This window comes from Myxine glutinosa, chromosome 8, assembly GCF_964187855.1.
Source record: "Myxine glutinosa chromosome 8, kmMyxGlut1.1, whole genome shotgun sequence".
NCBI classification, from domain to species: Eukaryota; Metazoa; Chordata; class Myxini; order Myxiniformes; family Myxinidae; genus Myxine; species Myxine glutinosa.
In genome coordinates, this window is record NC_136268.1 from 95,387,657 (window position 1) to 95,405,874 (window position 18,218).

The 18,218-nt window shown below is 49.2% G+C and overlaps 1 pseudogene; it reads left to right on the forward strand.

Annotated features, from left to right (window-relative positions):
• Window positions 1-4,287: 4,287 nt before the first annotated feature.
• The window catches only part of LOC144893387 (uncharacterized), a 29,417-nt pseudogene continuing 15,486 nt past the window's right edge, over window positions 4,288-18,218 (forward strand).

Sequence of the window (18,218 nt, forward strand, 5' to 3'; positions counted from 1 at the left end):
CATCTCCTCCAACCTTATACCTCACTCTGCCCCCCCCCCCCCTCAAACAACCCCTCACTGTGCCTCGTCCCGTCACCATCAAACCTTTTGTCCTCCTCATCCTTCCCTTTCTCATTGCTCTTCTGCAATATCTGACACACGATCAACAGCTCTCCTTACCTCCCCCTCTCACCCCTCATCCTACCCTAACCCTCCCCTCTCCCGTCCTGTACCCGATGCTCACCCTCCCTCTTCTTTAACGATATGGACCTCAAACATCCGGGGCCTTCGCTCAAACCTGATTGATCTCTCCATACAGGTTGCGTCTGACAAACCAGACTTAATCTCCTTAACAGAAACTTTCCTCCTTCAAGATGTCTCTGATTCCTTAATATCTCTCCCTGGTTACTCCCTCCTCCGGTATGATAGGCCTGAGCCTCGTCCGAGTGGTGGGGTTGCTATCTTTATCAAAAACTCTCTTCTTCACTCTCCTTGCACTGCCCTCTCTCCTCCTCACCCCCCAGGAGTACCTCTGGCTACGGCTTCCTCACCGCTCCCACCTTTTGTTCACATGTGTGTTGTTCCGTCCACCAAACAGTGATGACTCCATCTACATCTCACTGTCTGATGAAATAGACCAACTTCTATCGACTCATCCCAACTCTCTCTTCCTCATAGGTGGTGACTTCAATTGTCACCATGCCAGTTGGCTGGGTGTGGGTACCTCTCTCACCAGCCATGGCTCCTCAGCAAAGGACTTCTGCGACTCACTGGGACTGACACAATCTGTCAATTTCCCGACCTGAATCTCAGTCAATGGAACATCTTCTCTTCTGGACTTGGTTATGGTTATGAATTGTTTATGAATAACTTCCCTGAAAATATCTGCTGCTTTTCTTCTGCTCCAAACGGCTCATCTGATCATGTGCTTGTTAAAGTGGACACCGGCACAGACTCCCCGCTCGCTCTCTCTGGTAGGCTGACTCTCTCTGGCAGGCTGACTCTCTCTGGCAGGCTGACTCTCTCTGGCAGGCTGAATCTCTCTTGCAGGCGCTCCGAACTCTGAGCTTCTTCTTGCCGGGTTCCTGCTAGCCTCTCCCTCTGACGCGAGCTTTTGCCAGAACGCTATACTCTCCCCTGCTCGCTTGGCTCCTGCAGACTGAGATACGCACCTCAGGTTCCTGCTACGTGCATGTCCTTGATCAACGCCCCTGCCGCGATCATCTCAGGCTGTGGTGTCCTGGGTTGGAGCGATTCTTGGGGGTTTCTGTCCAACGAGCCCATCCAGGCAAGCTGCACGAAGCGGCCGCGCTTTGTGCACATTACCCTCTTCCTTCCCTTCCCCGAACGAATAAGGGCCCTTGTCTGGGCACCTAGGTAAGGCTGTTAAGATTCTTCACTTTGTCCCGTTTCTGTGAATACTGTGCATTGTAAATAAATCCTGTGTTTGGTTTCCAACCTGGCCGTCATCGTCCTTTCCACATTGACCTAGCATCACCCAGGATTAAAACCGCTCGATCGGGTTCGATAGTGTTAACGGCACGAGTTACGCGATGCACAACCGCTCAGGCGTCCAGCATCAGCATGACTCGTGTGGGGTTCAGTCCCCGTTCTCACAGCTGTGTGTGTCGAAGGTACTCGGGTCATGACCGTTAACCCTTCCGCACGTAGCTGCGGGCTCGGCAGCTGGAATTTCTTAGCAATCCATCCACCACGAGTGTAGTGTGGTTGGCGGCCTCATGGACTCGGAGTTCGAGGGGGAGCAGGGCTTATCCCCCCCTTAGTACGTCGACGAACCCAGGATCCACAACAAAATTGGTAGTCAGGAGTGTGATTTGAACCCTGACACAAAATTGGTGTCAGGAGCGAAATTTGGACCTGGAGTGCGCTTCACATACTCAAAATTATGAGCGAGTGGAAATTTAGTTTAAACACAAATTTTTTTTGAATTAGTGCGATGGCAGGCCAAGATGACCAGGTGCCGGTGGGTATCGAAAATGTGGACGAATTATTGACCCAGGACCAGCAGGAAAAATTGTTGGATGGGGGAGTTGATGAAGGTGCAGCAGGAGGGGGAGAAAATGGCGGCGCTTCACACGCGGCGGCGGAGCCCGAGCCCGCGGTGCCGATGGATATGGGCCGATTAATGGCGCAAATCAGACATGCTTTGAGGTGCAAATTGAGAAATCAACCAGGGATATGGAAAAGATGAGGGAGGAACCCAGGTGCAACATGAAAAAGATGAGGGAGGAATCCAGGTGCAACATGGAAAAGATTGGGGAGGACATTGGGCGTCAGATGAGTAGGGAGGTAGCAGTGGTACGCGACGAGGTGAAGCGGTGTGAGGGGCGCGTGGAGAGGGAGTTGAAGCGGAGTACAGCTAAACTACAGGGGGGTATAGAAGAACTGACCCGGGAAGAAGAGAAATTGACTGTGGGACAACAGGAATTAAGGGAACAGGTGGGCAAGAATACCGACGTAATCGGGGGGTTGAAGGCAGCGCAAAAAGAATTGAAGCAGGAAGTTGTAGCAACCAAGAGGGAATGTAAAATGGTGCAAGAGGGACTGACGAAGAGGGTGGATGATGTAATAGAGATGATGGGAACAAAGGAACGAGAAATTAGGACACACATAGAGACGACCCAAGGTAGCCTTAGAAGGGGAGATTTTAGGCACGCACCGGGAAATAAAAGAGGTGAAACGGAAGCTGGAGGAGGTAGAAGAAGGAATGAGTGAGATTAAAAAGAGACGAAGCAAGACAGAGAATGAATTAAGGGAGGAGGTGATGGAATATGTGCAAGGTTTGTGTTCGCACCGGGATGACGTGCTTGCCGACCAAATAAAAAGTTTGCAGGTGCTGGAAGAGAAGAGTGGGAAGAGAAGCCCCAAGGTGAGTGGCGATGATTGCGGAAATGTGTTTGTTTGGTGCGACGGGAGGCTCGACACGCTTGGGGGTCGGGATAGACCCGGGCGTTCATGAAAGGCCCATTGTGAGGTGTGCGACTGGTAGGGAGTGTGTGGAGAAAGAGTGTGCACCGGTGTATGCGATGACAGGGTGTGTAAAAGGTGTGTGTGCACCTGGGTGTGTGAGTATGGAGTGGGTAGCGGGTTGTGATCACGCGGCTCAGGCATCAACACCGACCAGGGCAGTCCTTAGTGGGATGGGGAGCGCACGTGAGCCCCCAAGGGGTGGTGCACTGTGGGGACCTGAACGGTTCGGCCCCTAGTCGACCCCGCATGGAGCGGCGTGCGGGGTACGACCATCCGGTGGCCATAAAGTGCCGCTCGTGCCGTACGACGGCAAGAGTGACTTGAAGGCATACCTGGCGCAGTTCGACCATGTGTGCAGGGGTAACGGTTGGGGGCCGGACGAAGGTGGGATACACCTCGTGACATCACTGTGCGGCATGGCAGCGGAGGTTTTGACTGCTTTACCACTGGGTGCTGTCACTCTGTCAGATCTCCGTTCGGCCTTAATTAACCGATTCAGTGTGGAGCAGCAGAGCGAGCTTGTTAAAGCTCACCTTGTGGTGCGAAAAAGAAAACCCCAAGAGACCATCGGGGAATTGGTGTACGACATTTGCGGCGCAGTGGGAATAGCACATGGGGACATGGCTGCGACCTCCCAAGAAAGCCTGGCACTGGACCACTTCATACAGGCCTTTTCGGACCCCGAGCTTGGGAAGCAGCTCGCCATGTGGCGCCTGCAGACCCTGAGCCAGGCGGCCGACGCTGCAGCCCGTTGGGAGGCAGCGAGACCCTTGGCCCGGGGGGGCGAGCGCCATGCGGTGGCGGTGAGACAGGTAGGGCCCATAGCTAGTGGCGGGCCCCTGAGAGGGTCCGCCCCTGAAAGGGGCCTGGACCTGGAAGACATGGTCCGAAGGCTGGTGGACCAGCGGTTAGTGGGATCTGGACCATGGCAGGCGGCTCCGGCAGTGGCACACGGTGGGCCACTATCAAATACCCCAACTCGAATCTACAGGCGGGGTAATTTGGAATTTCGGAGGCACGCACCTTACCAGGTGTGGTGTTATCATTGCAGCCGGATGGGTCACCATGCGTGGGACTGCAGAGCTCTGCGCAGGGATGGACCCCGGCAGCCGGGACCATCAACTCCGCCCCGTACAGATCGGATGAGCCGACCCCAGACACCCCCCCCCACCAGGGCCCGGGAAACTAATAGGTGCCGAGCATGCAGGGCCGTGTTCGGCAACGGAGGATGGTAAAGAGCCCTCATTGATGCGACAGGTCATTTATTGTGGCCAAATTGGCATTGGTAGTTTGACAATTCTATGCAAAATTGCCGGCATGGGGGTAGATGCCGTTGTGAACACCGGAGCAAGTGCCACGATCATCAGCCCTGTGGTCCTTGATTCGAGTGCAGACAGTTTGGATCACATCCGGCATCTGGAAAATCATAGTTTGCAGTTGGCTACCGAGGTAACAGCCCCCATCATAGGACGTGGTTTTGTGACCCTCAAGTTAGGGTCGGTTAAAAGGGAGATAGAAGTTTGGGTGGCGGAGGTGTGCGACCCATGCCTAATCGGACTGGACTTGTTGACTGCCAGTGGTTGCAAGATCGATTTGTGCCGGGGGATCCTGCAGGTGGGAGTAGATGAGCTGCCATTAGATGGGGTGAGCACTGCCGAAAGGACGGAGCTGGAGGCTTCTGAGGCCATGACCATTCCCCCGAGGGCTGAGGCAATAGTGCCGGCCCGATGGCGGGCTCGCCCAACCTGGCAAGGGTCCTGCGGCCTGGTCGAACCGATGGCAGAGCAGTCCGTCCCGGGCTTAATCGTAGGCTGTACCCTCGTAAAAACGGACGGGCCGGTGGTGGCCGTCCTGGTAATAAATGTTAGTACAGAACCACGCACTATAGGACGGGGCACGAAGATAGCCGGCTGCACCCCAGTTAACGAAGTTGCGGAGGTGAGGGACGAGAACATCCAGCCGAGCCGGTACCAGAGGGATTCTCTAGCAACCAGTAGGAATTGGCCCGATCCCATTTGCGAGATGGTAAACCGGAGTCATGTAGAGTTGGAGGAGACCCAGCGGGAGGCCTTACACAAATTAATCGAAACCCATTTGGACATCTTCCCCTTGTCCTCCAAGGACATTGGACGTACGGGCCAGGTGAAACATCAGATCCACACCGGTGAGGCCCGGCCTATTCGTCAGCCCGCCCGACGGCTCCCTTGGAGCAAGAGGGAGGAAGCTGATGAGCAGGTAGACAAATGCTCAGTGCAGTTATCATTGCATCCTCGGGAAGTCCTTGGATGTCACCTGTTGTGTTGGTTAAAAAGAAAGATGGAACCACGCGGTTTTGCGTGGACTATCGCAAACTGAACAACGTGACAGTCAAGGACTCGTATCCCCTGCCTAGAATTGATGATACACTCGATGCCGTTGCAGGCTCAAATTGGTTCTAAACTTTGGACCTTAAGAGTGGGTATTGGAATGTGGAGATGGATAGGGCAGGGAAGGAGAAAAAGGCATTTTCCACAGGTAAGGGGCTGTATCAGTTCACTGTGATGCCGTTTGGTTTGTGTAACGCCCCCGCCACCTTTGAGCGATTGATGGAGCATGTGCTGGGCAGCATGCCATGGCAATCATGCCTGGTGTACCTGGATGACGTCCTGGTACATGCTAAAACATTTCCCCAGGCCATAACTAATTTGGACCAGGTGTTTGGGTGCCTCAGACAGGCAGGGTTGAAATTGAGTCCGAGCAAATGCACTTTGTTTGCCAAGGAAGTGGCCTGTCTAGGTCACGTCATCAGTCGCAAAGGGGTAAAAACAGACCCAGGAAAAATTACAGTGGTAGAGGAGTGGCCCGCACCTCGTAGCATCAAAGAGGTGCGGGGTTTTTTGGGACTCTGCTCCTATTACAGGCGCTTTGTGGCAAAATTTGCGGAGATAGCCAGGCCCCTTCACTGGGTTACGGAGAACGGGACGAGGTTTAATTGGACAAGGGAGTGCAATGAGGCCTTCCTAGCATTGAAGGGGTGTTTGACATCCGCACCCATTCTAGCTTACCCCACCAATGATGGGACGTTTACCCTGGACACGGATGCAATCCAGGAGGGATTGGGTGCGGTCTTGTCCCAGGCACAGGGGGGCGTGGAGAGAGTAATCGTGTATTACAGTCGGGCCATGAGTAGGCCCGAGCGAAATTATTGCATCACTCGTAAAGAGTTATTGGCTATGCTGTCTGCCATGAGCCATTTCCACCTGTACCTGTACGGGCGGAAATTTTTGGTTCGAACTGACCATTCCTCCTTGCAATGGCTCCTGCGGTTCAAGGAACCGGAGGGCCAAATTGCAAGGTGGTTGGAAAAGTTGCAGCAGTACGATTTTAGTGTGACCCATAGGGCCGGGAAGGCCCATGGGAATGCCGATGCACTCTCTCGACGTCCCTGTTTGGGAGAAAACTGTAAATTATGCATGAGACACGAGGACAGGGAACAATTGGCAGACCCCACCCCTGCCCTCGTAGTCCGTGCAACCCAGGTGAGAGGGCCAATCTTGCCACTAACCGCTGATGAGGAATTCGGAACTTTGGCTTGGAGCACGGCCCAGCGGTAGGATCCCGTACTGGGACCGGTGCACGAATGGGTTCGATTGGGGAAGATACCTAGTGGGGAAGAGGTCACCCCCCTCGGGGCACCAACAAAGGCATACTGGGCTCAATGGAAAACCCTGGAATTGAAAGATAACATCTTGTACCGCAAGTGGGTAGAGATTCCCTCTGAGAAAACTTCCTGGCTGGTGATAGTCCCAGAATAGTTTAAGACCACCATTTTACAGCAGGTGCATGATACCCGCCCCGGCGGCCATTTTGGCAGGACAAAGACAACATCTCGGGTCCGCCGGAGGTTCTATTGGGTGAATATGGGGCACGATATACAGGACTGGTGTCCGATATGCAACGCCTGTACTGCTAAGAAGGGACCAGCACGGAGGATGAGGACCCCCTTCAATTACATCAGGTAGGGGCCCCCCTTGAGTGGGTGGCCATGGACATATTAGGACCACTACCTCACACCCGCCAAGGTAATAAGTACATCCTCGTGGTTATGGACTATTTCACCAAGTGGCCGGAGGCCTATGCCCTCCCTAACCAAGAAGCCAGGGTAGTGGCACAGGCCTTCTTGGAAGGATTTGTATGTTGGCGTGGGATTCCAGAGGAGCTGCACACCGACCAGGGTCGAAATTTTGAAAGCCAATTGTTAAAAGATGTGTGCAGGCTCCTGTCAATTCGAAAGACCAGAACAACACCCTTAAGACCACAATCTGACGGGATGGTGGAAAGGTTCAATCGGACCCTGATCCAGCAATTGGCCCTGTTCACCACCACCTGTCAGGACGATTGGGACGAACAACTCCCGTATTTGTTAATGGCCTACCGCTCTAGTCAGCACGGAGCCACCACATGTAGCCCAGCGCTGCTTATGTACGGGCGGGAGTTGCAGGCTCCCGCCGATCTGCTATGCGGGCCCGTGCCCGAGGGCCCTGATAAACCGCCGGGGGAGGGCTATGCCCGTCACTTAGAGGAAGGGATGGAGAGGGTCCATGCCTTTGCACGTCGCCAACTTCAGCTGGCAGGTGCTAAAATGAAGCGCAGGTACGACCACCCGAGCCAGGTGAGCCCATATTCTCTGGGGATGAAGATTTGGTTCTTCAATACTTGGAGACGGAAGGGCAGATGCCCGAAGCTCACGTCGCCTTGGCAAGGCCCGGGGGTCGTCCTGGAGCAAATTTGTGACGTGGTCATAAAAATCAAAATGGGACCATGAGCTCTCCATCGGATCGTCCATGCCGACCGGTTAAGACCCTACACGGGCGAGCAGGCACCCTCATGGATTACCTTGGCCTTAGAGGCCGAGGCACGACCCAGTACCTCCACTGACGGGGGCTCATAGTGTAAAGGACTGGGGGGAGTATTGTACCCCATGTGGGGGAATGGTAGTGTGACCATTCCTCCCACGGGGGGGGGGGGGGGGCATGAGCACTAGTTTAGGGGGATGGCAGTGTTAGGCCCATGGAGGGGCCAGCAATGTTTGCCTCCATGGGGCACCGAAACTAGCCGAGGGAGGGCTAGGATAATTGTTAGGGATTTAGAGAGACCTTAGGGACAAGAGTTAAGTAGTGACATGAACTGTAGAGGGGACGTAGAGAGTTTAGTGGTTGTTAAAGAAAATGGTGTGCATAGTGTAAAGGGGTGACGAGGGAAGCACGAGTTGTAGGGGAAACTAGTTAGATAGATGATGCTGTGAGTTTGGTAATGAATGGAATTGAAAAAATGGTGTGCGAATAAATGGTGTGGAATGCATGGTGTGGAATGCATGGTGCGAAGGATTGAATGGGGGGAGTGGAACCCATTCACGAAAGCCTGGGTGGGTAGTTTAAAGCTAGGTAGAGGGTGCAGGTAAATTGCATGGATATTGACACCTGTGGTGCTGATGGTAGAACGTAGTGTTTTGTGAGGTGCATGAGGCGGTGGAATGGCTGGGCGTATGGCTTAATTGGTAGTAATAGTTACTGAGGCACTCTGTCACTGGTAGCTTGTCGGCCAGGTAAGGCCGCAGGTCGGCTCTGGGAGCCAGTTAGGTTAGCGTGTGAGTGGGGCCAGAGGATCCAAGGAAAGGACCCGGGTTGCCCAATGCCAAGGTGGGCATCGAGGGGGTAAGCGCCAGGGAGAGCCTTCCCCAGGTAGATTAGGGTGAGGAGCAGGCAAGCTCGGGAGGTGGCTCCAGTGAACGAGGGGCGCAGGTAGGTAGACCTGCTGGTAGAGCTACACGACCCAGCCCTGAAATTGTGCGAGGGCACAGGTAGAAAATTTGTGAGGTGAGACCCAAATCAGGAGGGCACCACAGTGTGCGCAATGGGAATTCGGGTTCTTAGAACCACATCGTTTAAAGAGGCCTACTGGCAGGGTACGACCCCGGGGAGTTTAAAAGAGTAATGTTGTTGGTGTAGTTAGGATGTGAGACCCCTTCGCACCATCCACAACCATTCACCACGGAGGACGAACTTTACACCATGAGGCTCTGTAAGCTGTTTGGGAAGTAAGATGCATCACGACGTGAGTGAAACATTGCTTTATTCCATCCCTTCCTTCCTGGGAGAACCTGGGAGGGATTTGGGGACGAATTTGGTGTTAGAAGGGGACATGGGAGACAGGATGTAGAGACGAGTTGTAAATACAAGGGGGGATAGGGTAGTGTAGTCCATGGTGGGGTGTACTTACAGTTAGGGATGATCTTGCTCCGCTCACTCTGCCGCGTTCCTCTCACCGCACCAGGTATGGTGGTGCCAGGTCACCTTATTTTTCACGTGCACTGTTTGCTTTTCCTTGTGCTTGTTGCGCCTTGTTTTCCTCCCCACCCAGGCCCATTTGGGGACCCACCTGTTGCAGCATCTTGCTGCCAAACATCCCTTCATCTTGCACTTATGGACCACAAGCCTTGTGGCCCCGCACCTCTGCTGTGGCAGCTCTTGGCTGCCCCCATCATCTTGCACCCTTGGACCACCTGTTGGGTGGAATTCGTGCTAACCTTCAGACCACCTGTTGGGTGGCACTGGCACCACACACACATGGATCACCTGTTGAGTGGCACTGACGCCACGCATTTGGACCACGTGTCAAGTGGCCCTGCTTGTGAATAAAGAAAGTGATCAATGTGTGCAATTGTGAAGATTTAGATGGCCCTGATCTTCAAATGGCCTGTATGCCGGTCAGGGCCAGCCGGTTTTTGTTAGCCCGCACACCACAAGAAGCCACAAGAAGATGATACAAGCAGCAAGTGCCTCCATTTCCTTTCTCCATTTCTTCCCTCGAGTCCAGGTCCTGGGTTGTAGTGTTGTAAATAAAGGTTAAGTTTTGTGCATGTAAATATAAGAATGTTGCCCACTGGCTATGTGTTTAGTTTTAAAAATCCGGAAATGCGTGAACAGTTGTGGGTGTGAGTCTGTTAGTTAGCTGCTCAACGCATTAGGAGGGACATATCTAGTGTAAATGATGTCGCACACAGGGGATTGGAGTTAAATGTTAGGGGGATTACATCTGTGTCACATTTATGGTAAATGTAAACTTTGAATACCGACTCAACCGGTCGCTCCGCCTGAGGTCGACTCGGGACGAGTTTGGTTGGAGAGGGGGGTCGTGTTGCGGTTTTGTAAATAAAGGCAACCCCCCCCCCCCCCCCCCCCATAGCTAGTTACACCACAACATGTAGCGTCGTATAGTTAGTTATTTCTTATTAAATGTGAAGTATAGTCTCCTTCCCGGTGTTAGTATGCGTTGAGGCAGGCAGGGTAATGGTAGGCCTCATTGAAGCCTCAAGTGCCTCGTCATGGGCCTAGGCCAGGCCTTGCAGACCTGAAGGAGGAGCTAAAGGGCATGGCCAATGAGCAGAGAGCAGCCAATGGGATCTGAAGCGAGTGGCCGAGGACGACCAATGAGGGGCTGTCACGACACTTGACCCCCAGGTGGCTAATGGAGGCCCGTGGAACATTCTAGTGAGGTTTCGGGGGGCTATAAAACCCGGCCCAGACTCCCCGCTCGCTCTCTCTGGCAGGCTGACTCTCTCTAGCAGGCTGACTCTCTCTGGCAGGCTGACTCTCTCTGGCAGGCTGACTCTCTCTTGCAGGCGCTCCGATCTCTGAGCTTCTTCTTGCCGGGTTCCTGCTAGCCTCTCCCTCCCTTACGCGAGCTTTTGCCAGAACGCTATACTCTCCCTCACTCGCTTGGCTCCTGCAGACTGAGATACGTGCCTCGTGTTCCTGCTACGTGCACGTCCTTGATCAACGCCCCTGCCGCGATCATCTCTGGCTGCGGTGTCCTGGGTTGGAGCGATACTTGGGGGTTTCCGTCCAACGAGCCCATCCAGGCAAGCTGCATGAAGCGGCCGCGCTTTGTGCGCATTACCCTCTTCCTTCCCTTCCCCCGAACGAATGAGGGCCCTTGTCTAGGAACCTAGGTAAGGCCGTTAAGATTCTTCGCTTTGTCCCGTTTCTGTGAATACTGTGCATTGTAAATAAATCCAGTGTTTGGTTTCCCACCTGGCCGTCAGCGTCCTTTCCACATTGACCTAGCATCACCCCGAATTAAAACTGCTCGATCGGGTTCGATAGTGTTAACGGCACGAGTTACGCGACGCACAACCGCTCAGGCGTCCAGTATCAACGTGACTCGTGCGGGGTTCAGTCCCCATTCTCACAGCTGCGTGTGTCGAAGGTACTCGGGTCATGACCGTTAACCCTTCCGCGCGTAGCTGCGGGCTTGGTGGCTGGAATTGCTTAGCAATCCGTCCACCACGAGTGTAGTGTGGTTGGCGGCCTCGTGGACTCAGAGTTCGAGGGGGAGCAGGGCTTAATCCCCCCTTAGTATGTCGACGAACCCGGGATCCGCAACAATATTTTAAATACACTGAGTACTGTATTTCTATTACCAGGTTAGATACCATATATATTATGAATACACTGAGTACTGTATTTACTATTACCAGGTTAGATACCATATATATTATGAATACACTGAGTGCTGTATTTACTATTACCAGGTTAGATATCATATATATTATAAATACACTCAGTACTGTATTTACTATTGCAAGTGCTGGTCTTTAGATTGCAATATGTCAGATAATGAACAAAGCAATGATAATTGATAATCGTTATCCTTATGTTGATGTATATTCCCTTCTTGGAAGAGTAATATCCGTTGGGCAATCAATGAGTGGATCTCCGTGCATTCTCATACAATTTCACCCTCAACGAGAGAGGTGTTTATAACATCCCAAGGTGTAAATTAAACTCGGAGAGAGACTAAACTTCAGGTCAATTTAAACAATCCCTTTACACACAAATACAATCACTTAGTACCTTAACTCCTCACCTTGTCCGTTCTGTAGGAATGAAACAACGTTCACTTCGTCGTTCGGTGAACAACACACGATAATGAAGAGGGGTTCAGGTGAGATGGTAAAATGGTGTTGTGCTATTGGAAGCCACATTGCTCCAATTGTAAATTGTGTACTTAATAATTAAATACAGGTTTAAATTGTATTCACAGCCAAACACACACACTCACGATACTGATTCTCAATGACAACCCTGCTGGGTCATGACGTCATTCGAATGGAGAAACAAACTCGATGACTGTTATCATGCAGCTAATTGTATTGGTTTTGTCACAAAGAGCGAGCGAGCAAGTTTTCACACTGAAACCTAAAATGAGAGTAAATACCATAACAGGTAACAGTAAATACCCATAATCAGTGCAGATTCCCTTAATAAACAGGTGTAACGATGATTATAATCAGGTTTACCTGGTAACTCTTATACTTATATATCATTGTCAATCGGCAATTGCTCTCTATTTTCTAAAATAACACTCACATTTATAAACTCATTCGCTCATAATTCAACTGTTACCTTGCTTCATTCATTACGAAATCTTTAATCGTCAGAATAATGTAAGAAAATGTGCAGTGTGTGTGTGACTGGGTGTGCATGTGTCTCAGTGTCTGTGTGCATATCTGTGTGTGTGTGTATGTGTGTTTATGCGTGTGTGACTGTGTGTGTGTATGTGTGTGTGTGGGTGACTGTGTGTAAATGTGTGTGTGTGGTTGATTGTGTGTGTGTGTGTGTGTGTGTGTGTGTGTGTGTGTGTGTCACTGTGTGTGTGTGGGTGATTGTGTGTGTGTGTGTGTGTGTGTGTGTGTGTGTGACTGTGTGTGTGGGGGTGATTGTATGTCTGTGTGTGTGTGTGTGTCTGTGTGTGTATGACTGTCTGGCTGTGTGGCTGTGTGTGTATGACTCTGTGAGTGTGACTGTGTGTCTGGTTGTGTGTGTATGTGTGACTGTGTGTGTGTGTGTGTATGTGTGTGTCTGATTGTGTGTGTGTGTGTGTGTGTCTGAGTGTGTGTGTGTGTGTGTGTGTGTGTGTGTGTGTGTGTGTGTGTGTGTGTGTGTGTGTGTGTGTGTGAAAGTGTCTGTGCATATGTGCGTGTGTGTTGTGTCTGATTGTGTGTGTGTGTGTGTTTTTACATCTTTCGAACATGAAGTAAAATAAAAAAGCAATCAAACACCACTATCTTAGACAGTGAAATATTTTGCATGCGTTTCAGTAAGTTCTGAGTAGTAATGTTATGTGGTGCTTTATTTAGATTGTTGAGAACTTCTTGCCACATCATTGCTCAAGCATGATAATTGCTCATATTTGGGGTAGGGTAAGGCTCGTCGAGTAGAGCATAATCAAAAGAGAGCAGGCAGGCAAAACCAAGAAGGAAACCTCAGATAGCTATGGTACCTCCTGATGGGGGAAAACTCCTCTCCTAGCAACTAGAAGTCCCACCTTTGAAGTGCCGTCTCGAAGGCCCTGGAGGGAGACATTTTTGTGGTGTTTCGAAGAACGACAGGGTCGGGATGCTGAGTTGTGTGGGTTGGGCGGACAGGCACACACCCCAGCGAATTGCCCGGGGGTCCCGTATCCTTGGTGACGTTAGCCGCAATGTGTGCTGTGCCAGGCGACCCAGCCCAGTTTCCACAGTGACGTGGAGAGGATCACAGGGCATGCTGGTGAAAAAATAAAATAAATAAAACAAACCTTCGGTCAGAGGGATGTCGACAAAGTGTGTTGGGGTACAGGGGGTCGGGGGTGAGGGGGTGGGGGGTGGGTACTGTGTATCAGGGAAAATGTTCCATATCAGGAAATAGGCCTTTTCAGGTGTTGCTAAGCATACCATGGTAATACCTGTACAAAAGTTACAAATCACGAAAAACAAAAGTATTTGGGTCCAGATTTCATGGTGAATTAAGGATTATGCAGATTAGTAAAATTAGGAGGGAAAAAAGTGTTTCTGTAGTTATTTAATAGTCTGTGCACCCTGAGAATCTTTACCAAGCACCGAAAGCATAAAGCAAACATCCTAAAGATTGGAATTCCTTAAGAATGGCCAACGGTAAGCAGAAGTTAAGGGTCGTTCCCACCCATACCTTGATGTCCTTCGATGGAGCGAGAAATGACAAGCTGGCTACGGCCACAGTCTAAGGAAAGAAGAAGCACTCCGTTTCACCATGGTGGCAGTGGCAGGGTCACACTCACCGTGGGGTCGCAGCACATGGCGACATGATTGGCAAATCTGAGTGGAAATTTCGCAAAGGGTTAATTTGGCAAGTGCAAAATATTGACAAGTAACCATGATCCCCGACCATGCAGTTTGATGACTGTACTTACTAGGCATTCCTTTAATACTCACATATCATCTCTAAAATAAAATGGGAATATATTTATGTTTAGAAAGAAGTGTGTGTGTGTGTGTGTGTGTGTGTGTGTGTGTGTGTGTGTGTGTGTGTGTGTGTGTGTGTGTGTGTGTGTGTGAGCTTTAATATGAGCCTTAGCCCAAGTATTTTTTAAAAAAGTATTGTTTTGTCATCCATTAATCATAGATGTATCGAATTTTGTTGGAAACAATTCGGTGGACATGTCGGACGTACTGTTATATTAAAAAAACGAAGTCAGGAGATATCATAGTAAATTAGATGAACATACAACATTGGATTATGGTAAAGAACTGCAGATAGAATTCCAGCTTAGAGTCCCATCCTCATGAGACACGTGTTCCTAATGGACATCCAGAGAGAAGAGTCATTGATTGAAGCACTCCAAAGCTCGTATGTTGCCGACTCTGCCATTGAGCAAGTGTAGCAATGTAAATAATGACAAATAGAAAAACTACACTGAATGGCCCAGAAAGATGTCCCTGAACATCAGTGGTACGTATCATCATGCATCGGACTTCGGGTTTCGAAGACCAATGTATTGCGACCAGACCTAACCTACAATCTCAAATGTAAGGGAAAGACAAACTTTGAGGTGAGTTTATTCTTTCTTATTCTATCATGACGTTACTGTCGTTATGAGGGGGTTATTTTGGTTTTTTTGCTCAAACATGATGGAATGCTGCTACATTAGAGCAATGCGGGGCAAATGTACATCCAATTAAACTGTGGTTTCCAGCCAGTGTCACACAATCCTCTTCGCAATGGGTGAGTTTCCTGATGCTTTTGGAAGAGAAGTCAAGTTTTCAGCTCTGAAAAAATCATGTTTAGAGGAAAGACCAACTAGGGTCTCGTAGAAATGTTCTGAGGAGAGTGATCTCCGGATGCGAGTGGCCATTTTGGTTATAGAAACATGCACTGAAATGTAGTCAGTGCATAATGATGATGAACGATTAATTGAACGTGTAAATGTGGAAAATAGAGCTGATTGCCTCGTTTTAAAGCTTGTTCAGAAGGGATGTCTTGCCCAAAGTAATCTGAATGGAGTGAATAGGACAGCAGCTGGACAAAACTGTACCATTATGTAAACTTCCTGTGTTAAGTTAAATCTTTCTTTTTGTACACATTAGGGAAGGCTCGTGATAGAGCTAGAACACAGAAATGATCAGGTCGCAACATAAGAAAAGGAACAGCAGGAGAAGAAATGGGGAAACGCCAACAGCAGGGCTAAGGGAGAAAATAGACGGAGATAGACAAACAAGGGATGCCGGTGACGATGAGGGGTAAGGGAGAATGATCTAAAGATGGATACTCAAGCAAAATTTGGTTGTGAGGGTCGGGAGAGGGGTGGGGGGTGGTTTAATGGGTGGTGTAGAAAAGATCATGGTTCTGGATGGCGGATGATCTGAGATGGTGGTGAACAGCTCTCTTGAAGACCTGGAGGGAAGAACGAGGTTGAAGAGAATGAGAAGGTTGATTGCATAGGTGGGAAAAAGAGGAACAAATGAGTGGAGGTGAGCATTCGTTCTGGATTTTGACAGTTTCACTAGAAAAAGGTTTCTGGTGGTGGAAAAAAGGCATCCTGCACATATCTGGGGTAGGACAAAGCACGGAGAGAGCAGAGGGTGCAAGGCCAGAAAGGAGGTGGAAGAAGACAGAGACCACCGACTTTTCTTATTACAAACAATCTGTTGTGACATCAATAAGATTAAAACAAAAGTTAGGAATGAGCAGACTGTCGAAACGATGGAACAATAACCATCACATGTTTTCGATTTCGGCCTATACCGCAACCATCTCCCTCAATAACCTGACATTATGGTCCGACAGATTATTAAAAAGAAACATTTCAAAGTAGAGAAGCAAAACTTAGTGAAGTCAAGTAAACACATCAATGCTCACAAAAAGCTTCTTAGCTATAAACACAAAACACATACAATGTAAATTTATTTCGATACTTTTGTTTTTCTACAGTCATGGCCAAAAAAAATTGGCACCCTGCACTTTTTTCAAACAATGCACCATTTATAACAGAAAATTGTTGAAATTAAAACAAAATTTGGTATCCACATATGTATTTCTTTGGTTTGCAGTAGATCAAAACAAAACAAGCTGAAAATATTACGAAATCTTAGCTTATTCCACACAGAAATCCTAAAATGGCCCAGACATTATTATTGGCACCTTTTAGAAGTTGTAAGAAATAATTAGATTTCAAGCAGGTGATTCTCCTTTACTTTGGAATTGAACTCACCCGTGGTGACTTGCAGGTGCCTGCAATATAAAAATCACTCATTCAACCAGTTTAAATGGAGAAAAGGAGTCATTCTGCTGTTTTGTGTGACTGTGTACCGCAATGAGCATGGAGAACATAAATAAAATCAGAGAATTGTCTGAGGAGGTCAGACACAAGATTGTAGCCAAGCATGGACAATCTCAAGGCTACAAGTCCATCTCCAGAGAACTTGAGATTCCTGTGTCCACCGTACGCAATGTTATCAGGAAGTTTAAGGCCACATGGCACTGTAGCCAACCTCCCTGGACTTGGCCGCAAGAGAGAGCTTGATTGAATATTGCAGCGAAGGATTGTTCGAATGGTGGAGAAAGCACCTCAATCAACTGCCAAACAGATTAACTTACCTTCAGACACAAGGTACGACAGTTTCAACTTGCACCATCTGTCGCCAACTCAATTAAAGGGGGTTCTAAGGTAGGAGACCCAAGAGGTCCCAACTGCTGAGGGAGAGACATAAAAAAGCCCGACTGGAGTTTGGAAAAACACACCTGAACAAGCCAAAATCCTTCTGGGAGAATGTCCTGTGGACAGATCAGACCAAATTAGAGCTTTTAGGAAAAGCACGTCATCTCTATGTTTACAGAAAACAAAATGAAGCCTTCAAAGAAAAGAACACCTTCCCTATAGTCAAACATGGAGGAGGTTCAGTGATGTATTGGGGTTGCTGTGCTGCCTCTGGCACTGGGTGCCTTGAATGTGTGCATGGCATCATGATATCAGGAGATTACCAAGGTATTTGGGAGCGCAATGTTCAACCCAGTGTCAGAAAGCTGGGTCTCTGTCAAAGGTCATGGGTCTTGCAGAAGGACAATGACTCCAAACACACTTTAAAAAGCACCCAGGAATGGTTCAAAACAAAACATTGGACTGTTCTGAAGTCCAGCAATGAGTCCAGATCTAAATCCCATTGAACACCTGTGGGGAGATCTGAAAACAGCAGTTGGGAGAAGGCACCCTTCAAATCTGGGAGAACTGGAGCAGTTTTCACAAGAGGAGTGGGTCAAACTCCCAGTAGAGAGGTGTAGGAAGCTCATTCATGGCTATAGAAAGCACTTGACTGCAGTTATTAAGTCAAAAGGCTGTGCTCCCAAATATTAAGTCGAGGGTATCAATAATTTTGTCAATGCTATTTCTTTTTATTTTCTGAATTAAAAGGATAAATCAAGTTCTGAATCAAAAACAAAGGTTCTGTAATATTAACAGTGAAATAAAGAATTGTGAAGACCAAATACTTTTGTCACTTTCAACTTATTTTTAGAGAAAAATGTGAGTTATTTGAAAAAAGTGCAAGGGTGCCAATATTTTTGGCCACGAATGTATACCACAAAATATTTACTGAAACAATATGTATAATTTTTTTCTTAAGGGTTGCCGGCAAGCATTTTGGTTTCTCAAAATCAAAAAAGAACGTAGCACAAAGTCAGGTGCATGTTGGGGCTGGAGCAGGGCCCGGAACAAGTCACAGGGTTTACGATCCATTTGTATACCACTCTCGATGCGAACCTTCCGGTGGTGAGAACAACGATCCGACAATCCGAGGGCTGTGTGGGTGTGTTTGATGGGCAGTGGATGAGGACATGTACAAATAAACCAGATTGAACAGAGGGATTCCATTTATTGGTCATTCTTCTTGATGCATCCATAGAAACAACCAAATG